General features: G+C 38.3%; 1 pseudogene; it reads right to left on the reverse strand.

The window, feature by feature from the left end:
* Positions 1-7,301: 7,301 nt before the first annotated feature.
* On the reverse strand, positions 7,302-8,188 carry LOC131914667 (olfactory receptor 8G18-like; annotated as a pseudogene).
* Positions 8,189-8,779: the final 591 nt, after the last annotated feature.

The following is an 8,779-nucleotide window of genomic DNA, read 5'->3' on the forward strand; positions in this document are numbered from 1 at the left end:
ACCTGGATTGTTTTCTGTCTACCAAAATACATCAAAAAAACAAGTAAAATTGGAAAATCAACCATCACATTTCTGTCCAGAGGGGTGGACAGCTGCTTTTTTTTCGGAGAAGGGGGAAACAGTGTCACTATTTGATGGTTTTTGAGTTAGGTAACATATATATCTTTCTAATAGTGCCTCTTGTCAGTGTAAACTCACACAAGGAAAAGTAATAGAGGCTGCAGTGGGATGGGAGTTGACAAAATAAGTTAGGTCAGAATAGCTGCACAGGCTGATTGAATCAACAGATTACATTACTTTATCATTTGCCATCATATAAGTTTTTATATTAAAACCTGAGCTTTAAAAAAAGTACTGAGCTCCCATCCTGCCCGGAGTTCCCATCTGGAACAGAGGTGAGTGCCTGGGGTCATACTGAGGGAGACCTGCCCCTAGGTCCCATCCCTGGGCACCAGCCCTTCCTGGGAAGACCTACCCAACTTGGCCCCAGGTTCTGGCCCTCGGGCGGGACTGCCCCCAAAGGTTTCCCTTCTCCACGACCCCCAGCAGGCCCTGCAATCTTCACACCCTGCCCCCTCACCCATCTGCTGGAGACCCCAGCCACTGCCTGAGACTCAGAAACCAGCCCCCAGCTCCCATCCACCCCAGAGCTTCCATCTGGACGAGACAGAGGCTTCTTGAATCTGTCAGCTCTGTCTAGAACAAGAGTGCTGATAAGATCAAGAACGAATCCACAAGGAGATGGACAGATGTTAAGACAGAAGTACATACAACAAAATGAAGAGCAATACAGCATCACCAGAACCTAGCCCTCCTCCAACAGCTAGACCTGAACATCACAAAATGGAAGAAGCAGAAGAAAGCAACATTATGAATAACATCATGAAGAGGGTAGAGGCTTATAAAGAAGAAATCAAAAATGAAATGGAAGAACAGACAAACAAAAATGGGAAGAACGCTATAAAAAAACTAGAGGAAAGGACAAATAAAGTAGAAGAAAACAATAAAGCCCTGAAAAAAAATCATAAAAAAGCAATGAAACAGATGAAGGAAACAGTCCAAGACCTGAAAAGGGAAATAGAAAAAATGAAGAAGACACAAACAGAGGGAATGCTGGAAATAGAAAATCTGAGTAAACGAACAGGAACTTCAGATGCAAGTATAACCAACAGAATGCAAGAGATGGAAGAGAGGATCTCTGGCATTGAAGATACAATAGAAGAAATAGATTCATGAATCAAAGAAAACACTAAAGCCAACAAAGTCATTACCAAATATGTTCAAGAAATTTGGGACACCATGAAAAGACCAAGCCTATGAATAATAGGGATAGAGGAAGGAGAAGAATACCAACTCAAAGACACAGAAAATAAATTCAACAAGATCATAGAAGAAAACTTTTCCAACTTAAAGAAGGAAATGCCTATGAAGATACAATAAGCCTACAGAACACCAAACAGACTAGACTCCCCCAAAAAAGTCCACTCGCCACATAATAATTAAACAACTAAGTGTACAGAATAAAGAAAGAAAATTAAGAGCAGCAAAGGAAAAAGGCCAAGTGACTTATAAAGGCAAACCCATCAGTATAACATCTGATTTCTCAATGGAGACTTTGAAAGCCAGAAGGACCTGGACAGATGTAATGCAGACACTAAGGGACCATGGATGCCAGCCTAGACTAATATACCCAGCAAAACTTTCAATCATCATAGACAGAGTGAACAAGACATTCGAAGACAAAGCCAGATTTAAACAATACTTATCCACAAACCCAGCCCAATAGAAAGCACTAGAGGAAAATTCCAACCTAAGGAAGACAGATACACCCTCGAAAACACAGGCAATATATAACACCACAGCAGTAAACCCCAAAAAAAGAAAAGTACACACACACTACCACCAAAAAAATAACAAGAATGAACAATAAATGGTCATTAATATCCCTTAATATCAATGGACTTAATTCACCTATAAAAAGACACAGGCTAACAGAATAGACATGAAAGCAGGACCCATCTTTCTGCTGCATACAAGAAACACACGTCAAATTCAAAGATAGACACTACCTAAGAATAAAAGGCTGGGAAAGGACTTTCCAATCAAATGATCTTAAGAAGCAAGCTGGTGTAGCCATCCTAATATCCAGCAAAATAGACTTCAAACTAAAATCAATCAAAAGAGATCAAGAAGGGATTACATACATACTCATCACAGGAAAGATCCACCAAGATGAAGTTTCAATTCTGAACATTTATGCTCTAAACACAAGGGCACCCACATATGTAAAAGAAACATTACTAAAGCTTAAATCACATATAAAACCCCACACATTAATAGTGAGAGACCTCAACACCCCACTTTCACCAATGGAGAGATCTCCCAAATTGAAACTTAACAGAGAAATAAAGGACTTAACTGATATTGTGACTCAAATAGACTTAATTGATATCTATAGAACATTCCGTCCTAACAAAAAAGAATATACCTTCTTCTCAGAACCTCATGGAACCTTCTCTAAAATTGGCCACATACTTGGCCACAAAGCAAATCTCAACAGATACAAAACAATTGGAATAACCTCCTGTGTTCTATCAGACCACCATGGTTTAAAGGTAGATTTCAACAACAACAAAAACTACAGAAAACCTACAATCTCATGGAAACTGAATAATGCTCAACTGAATCACCAATGGGTTAAGGAAGAAAGAAAGAAAGAAATTAAAGACTTCCTAGAGATCAATGAAAATGAATACACCACATACCCAAACTTATGGGACACTATGAACAATACAAAAAAAATAATGAAACAAAGAGTTAGTTCTTTGAGAAAATCAACAAGATAGACAATCCTTTATCCAAACTAACCAAAAGACAGAGATAGAGAGCATCCAAATTAACAAAATCAGAAATGAAAAGGGGAACATCACAACATATATTGAGGAAATCCAGAGAATCATCAGGTTATACTTCAAAAACCTCTACTCCACAAAATGGAAAATCTAAAAGAAATGGATAATTTTCTGCATAGGTACCACATACCTAAGTTAAATCAAGACCAGATAAACTATTTAAATAGTCCAATAACCCCTAACGAAATAGAAACAGTCATTAAAAGTCTCCCAACCAAAAAAAGCCCAGGACCAGATGGTTTCAGTGCAGAATTCCACCAGATCTTCAAAGAAGAGTTAGTACCAATATGCTTTAAATTGTTCCACACAATAGAAACAGAAGGAACATTACCAAACACCTTCTAAGAGGCTACAACTACCCTGATTCCTAAACCAAACAAAGATGCAACAAAGAAAGAGAACTACAGACCGATCTCCCTCATGAACATTGATGCAAAAATACTCAATAAAATACTGGCAAACAGACTCCAAGAACACATCAAAACAATTATCTACCATGATCAAGTAGGCTTCATCCCAGGGATGCAAGGGTGGTTCAACACACAAAAGTCTGTCAATGTAATACACCATATAAACAAACTCAAAGAAAAAAACCACACAATCATCTCACTAGATGCAGAAAAGTCATTTGACAAAATCCAACACCCCTTCATGATAAAGGTCTTGGAGCAATCAGGAATGCAGGGAACGTACCTAAACCTAATAAAGGCAATTTGCAGTAAGCCAACAGCCAACATCAAATTAAATGGAGAGAAACTCAAAGCAATTCCCCTAAAATCAGGAACAAAACAAGGCTGTCCACTCTCCCCATACTTATTCAATATAGTACTTGAAGTTCTAGCCAGAACAATAAGACAACATAAGGAGATTAAGGGGATACAAATTGGAAAGGAAGAATTCAAGCTTTCCCTATTTGCAGATGACATGATAGTATACATGAGTGACCCCAAAAATTCAACCAAGGAACTGACACAGCTTATAAACACCTTCAGCAACATAGCAGGATACAAGATCAACTCAAAAAAATTAGTAGCCCTCCTATATGCAAGTGACAAATAGGCTAAGAAGGAAATAAGAGGTACATCACCCTTTACAATAGCCATAAATGATATAAAATACCTTGGGGTAACACTAACTAAGCAAGTGAAGGACCTATATGACAAGAACTTTAAGTCCCTGAAAAAAGAAATTAAAGAAGATTTCAGAAAATAGAAAGATCTCCCATGCAATGGCAATCTTACCAAAAGCAATCTACAGATTCAATGCAATCCCCATCAAAATACCAACACAATTCTTCACAGACCTGGAAAGAATAATACTCAACTTCACATGGAAAAACAAAAAACCTAGGATAGCCAAAAGAATCCTGTATAATAAAACAACCTCTGGAGGCATCACGATCCCTGATCTCAAGCTCTACTATAGAGCTACAGTAATAAAAACAGCTTGGTATTGGCATAAAAACCGACATGTGGACCAATGGAATCGAATTGAAGACCCTGATATTAATCCACATACCTATGAACATATAATTTTTGACAAAGAATCCAAAACTATACAATGGAAAAGAGAAAGCATCTTCAACAAATGGTGCTAGCATAACTGGATGTCAACGTGTAGAAGGCTGCAAATAGATCCATATCTATCACCGTGCACAAAACTTAAGTCCCAGTGGATCAAAGACCTCAACATAAATCCAGCTACTCTGAATCTGCTGGGAGAGAAAGTAGGAAGTAGTCTTGAACGTATTTGCATAGGAGATCACTTCCTACATATAACACCAGTAGCATAGACACTGAGGAAAACAATCAGTGAATCAATCAATGGGACCTCTTGAAACTGAGAAACTTTTGTAGAGCAAAGGATAAGGTCAACAAGGCAAAGCGACAGCCTACAGAATGGGAAAAGGTCTTCACCAACCCCACATCTGACAGAGGACTGATATCCAGAATATATAAAGAACTCAAGAAATTAGACATCAAAATGCCCAACAGTCTAATTATGAAATGGGCTATAGAACTAAACAGAGAATTCTCAACAGAGGAAACTCAAATGGCTGAAAGACATTTAAGGACTTGCTCAACATCCCTAATCATCAGGGAAATGCAAATCAAAATGACTCTGAGATACCACCTTACGCCTGTCAGAATGGCTAAGACCAAAAACACTGAAGACAGCCTATGCTGGAGAGGATGTGGAGCAAGGGTAACTCTCCTCCACTGCTGGTGGCAATGCAAGCTTGTACAGCCACTTCGGAAATCAATATGGTGCTTTCTTAGAAAATTCGGAATCAATCTCCCCCAAGATCCAGCTATACCACTCTTGGGCATATACCCAAGGAATGCTCAGTCATACCACAAGGGCACTTGCTCAGCTATGTTCATATCAGCATTGTTTGTAATAGCCAGAACCTGGAAACAACCTAGATGCCCTTCAACTGAAGAATGGATAAATAAAATGTGGTACATATATACAATGGAGTACTACTCAGCAAAGGAAAACAATGACATCATGAGGTTTGCAGGCAAATGGATGGATCTGGAAAAAATCATCCTGAGTGAGGTAACCCAGACTCAGAAAGACAAACATGGTCTGTACTCACTCATAGGAGGATACTAGATATAAAACAAAGATGACTAGACTGCTACTCACAACTCCAGGGAGGCTACCTAGAAAACAGGACCCTAAGAAAGACACAGGGATCTCCCAATGACAGAGAAATGGATGAGATCTACATGAACAACCTGGATGTGAATGGAAGTAATGAAGGACAAGGTTCGAGGGAAAGACAGCTTAGGGGAACAGGAGATTCCCGCTGAATCAAGAACAGAGAGGGAGAACAAGGAATAAGAAACCATGATAAATGAAGACCACATGAGAATAGGAAGAAGCAAAGTGTTAGAGAGGTCCCCAGAAATCCACAAAGATACCACCACAATAGACTACTGGCAATAGTCGAGAGAAAGCCTGAACTGACCTACTCTGGTGATAGGATGGCCAAACACCATAACTGTCATGCTAGAAATCTCATCCAATGACTGAGGGAAGCAGATGCAATGATCCACAGCCAGGCCCCAGGTGGAGCTCCGGGAATTCAATTGGCGAGAAAGAAGAGGGATTGTATAAACGAGAATTGTTGAGACCTAGATTGGAAAAAGCACAGGGACAAACAGCCAAACTAATGGAAACACATGAACTATGAACCAATAGCTGGGAAGCCCCCAACTGGATCAGGCCCTCTGGATAAGTGGGACAGTTGATTAGCTTGAACTGTTTGGGAGGCACCCAAGCAGTGGGACCGGGACCTGTCCTTAGTGCATGAGCTGGCTGTTTGGAACATGGGGCTTATGCAGGGACACTTGGCTCAGTCTGGGAGGAGGGGACTGGACCTGCCTGGACTGAATCTACCAGGTTGAAATGAATCCCCAGGGGAGTCTTTACCCTGGTGGAGAAGAGAATTGGGGGGTAGACTTGGGGGAAGGTGTTGGGGCGATGACAGGGGAATCCGTGACTGATATGTAAAATTAAATTAAATTATAAAATAAAAAATAAAAATAAATAAATAAAAATAAAAGTACTGAGTTAGATTTAGTTTAAAATTAGATGTAGCTCCTTGAAATGTTAACAACCCATTGACAAATATAAATAGTATGAATGCCAGAAGCTTCCTTTTAATATTTCATAAGAGGAGTTTAAAAAGCACTAAGGATGTAATAAATTTTCAGAATTCTTCTAAGCTCTGGACTACAATGAGTCATAAAATCAGAAAGTCTGTTAGGATGTCTAAGTCACATCAAGTTTGTCTAAAACATGGAAGTATACATGAAATAATCAGTGGATAAACCACAAGAATACTGGATCAGACAGAAGCTCAACACATACAAGTGTCTATAACATGGATATTAAAATAGCAATCAGGAGTCTGAAGTAATATATAAAAGACAGAAGACAATTAAGATCCATTGAATAATAGGCAATTAAGTAGATTTTCCATGGTAGTCTCAAAACTACAAACTACAAGCATCACATTTCTAAGTCTAATTCTTTCACATAGATGGAGCAGATTGTCAAAGGTTTAAAAATATGTCCTCTATATTTATAATAAGAAAAAAAGACTTTTTAATCAACCTTACAATCAAAGAGAAAGTGAATGGGGTTGACATTATATGATAAATAGGTTGATGTCATCCTCAGCATTTCTTTTACATTTGTCTCTGATGCATAAGTGGCAACTTTTATGTAGGAAATAATAATGGATGATTATAGAAATGATATATAACAAAATGTCTAAATACATAATTAAAATACCTGCAAATGGGTTTAAAATGAATAATAGCATTTTGAACCTTGTATCAGTTGATGACTCTATTCTAATTAATAAATCTTGTATTAGTTCAGGAATGATTTCCTCTCTATTATTTTCTTCAGGGAAATACTGACACTCTTATACCTAGGCTGTAGATCAATGGTTTCAGCATGGGTACAACAGTAGTATAAATCACAATTGACACTTTCCCTTTGTCCATTGGACTCACTGATGGAGGCTGTAAATAAATGCATCCAGCAGAACCAAAGAAGATAGCAACAGTAGAGATGTGGGAACTGCATGTACTGAAGGCTTTGGATCTTCTTTCTGTGGATCAAAGGTGGAGAATGCTGTCATGATGAAGATGTAGAAAGTAATAATACTGAGAACTGGGACAAAGATGTTCACAACGTCAAAAATGAAAATCAACAATTTATTGATATAAGTATTAGAGCATGCAAGCTTCATGAAGGGAAGAAGATAACAGAAATAATGGTTGATCACATCTAACTTACAAAGCTGAACTCTGACCAGGAAGCTTGTGTTGGCTAATGTACAAACCACACCAATAATATACACCCCTGAAATCAAGGAAATGTAAATCTGATAGGACATGGTTACATTTTAAAGCAAGAGGTTAGAGATGGCAGCATAGTGGTCATATGCCATTGCAGCTAATATATGACACTCCATAATGACAAAAAAAAGGAGGAAAAAATAGAGCTTAGTCATGCATTTAGTGTAGGAGATGATGTTCTTCTCTGTCAAATGTTCACCAACATTTTTGGGACAATGATAATGGAATGGCATAAATCAATGAAGGACAGACTGCTGAGGAAATAGTGCACGGGGTGTGCAGGTAGGAACTGAACCCAGTCTGTGTATTCATGCCCAAATTCCCCACCACAGTGACGACATAAATTCTTAGGAAGAGGGGAAAGAAGGGCAGCTGGAGTTCTAGCTTCACTGAGAGTCAAGTAAAGATGAACTCATTAACTGTTTGTTGGTTTTCTGCTGCTATATCCTCTGTAAAAATTATGAAAAAGAGAGAAATGTGTATCAGTTACAGTGGCTGTTATTGTTTCAAATTTACAGATTTCTGAATAAGTTGAATCTCTTTATGATAATTAAATTACAGAAACATATATAAGCATACTTTCTTGATTTAATATTTAGTTTGCATTATTTTTTTAATTCAAAATGCATGGTATATAAATACTGCCCCTGAGCACTTTGAGCATTTCAGTGGCTTCACAGCAATGTCTTCACTGGAAGCTTACATCTCCTCCCTGAGGTCTATATCTCATTAATAGCCTAAGGTGCTATTCAATCTGCAAAGGGAAAAAATAATCTGCAGTCCTATCCAGCTACAGACCTATTATCCACACCAATTGCAAGCATGGCGAGATGTCCTGAAGAGTGCAGTAGTGGCATTGATATCATGGTGGTAAACAACTATCTAATTGGACTTAAGAACTGCTCAATAATAGACCTGGTATTATAAACTTAACCAACCACTCATGCCTCATGTAGTCAAAGGTCCTAGAGGAGAACCTACTAC

This window comes from Peromyscus eremicus, chromosome 7 (assembly GCF_949786415.1).
Source record: "Peromyscus eremicus chromosome 7, PerEre_H2_v1, whole genome shotgun sequence".
Lineage (NCBI taxonomy): Eukaryota > Metazoa > Chordata > Mammalia > Rodentia > Cricetidae > Peromyscus > Peromyscus eremicus.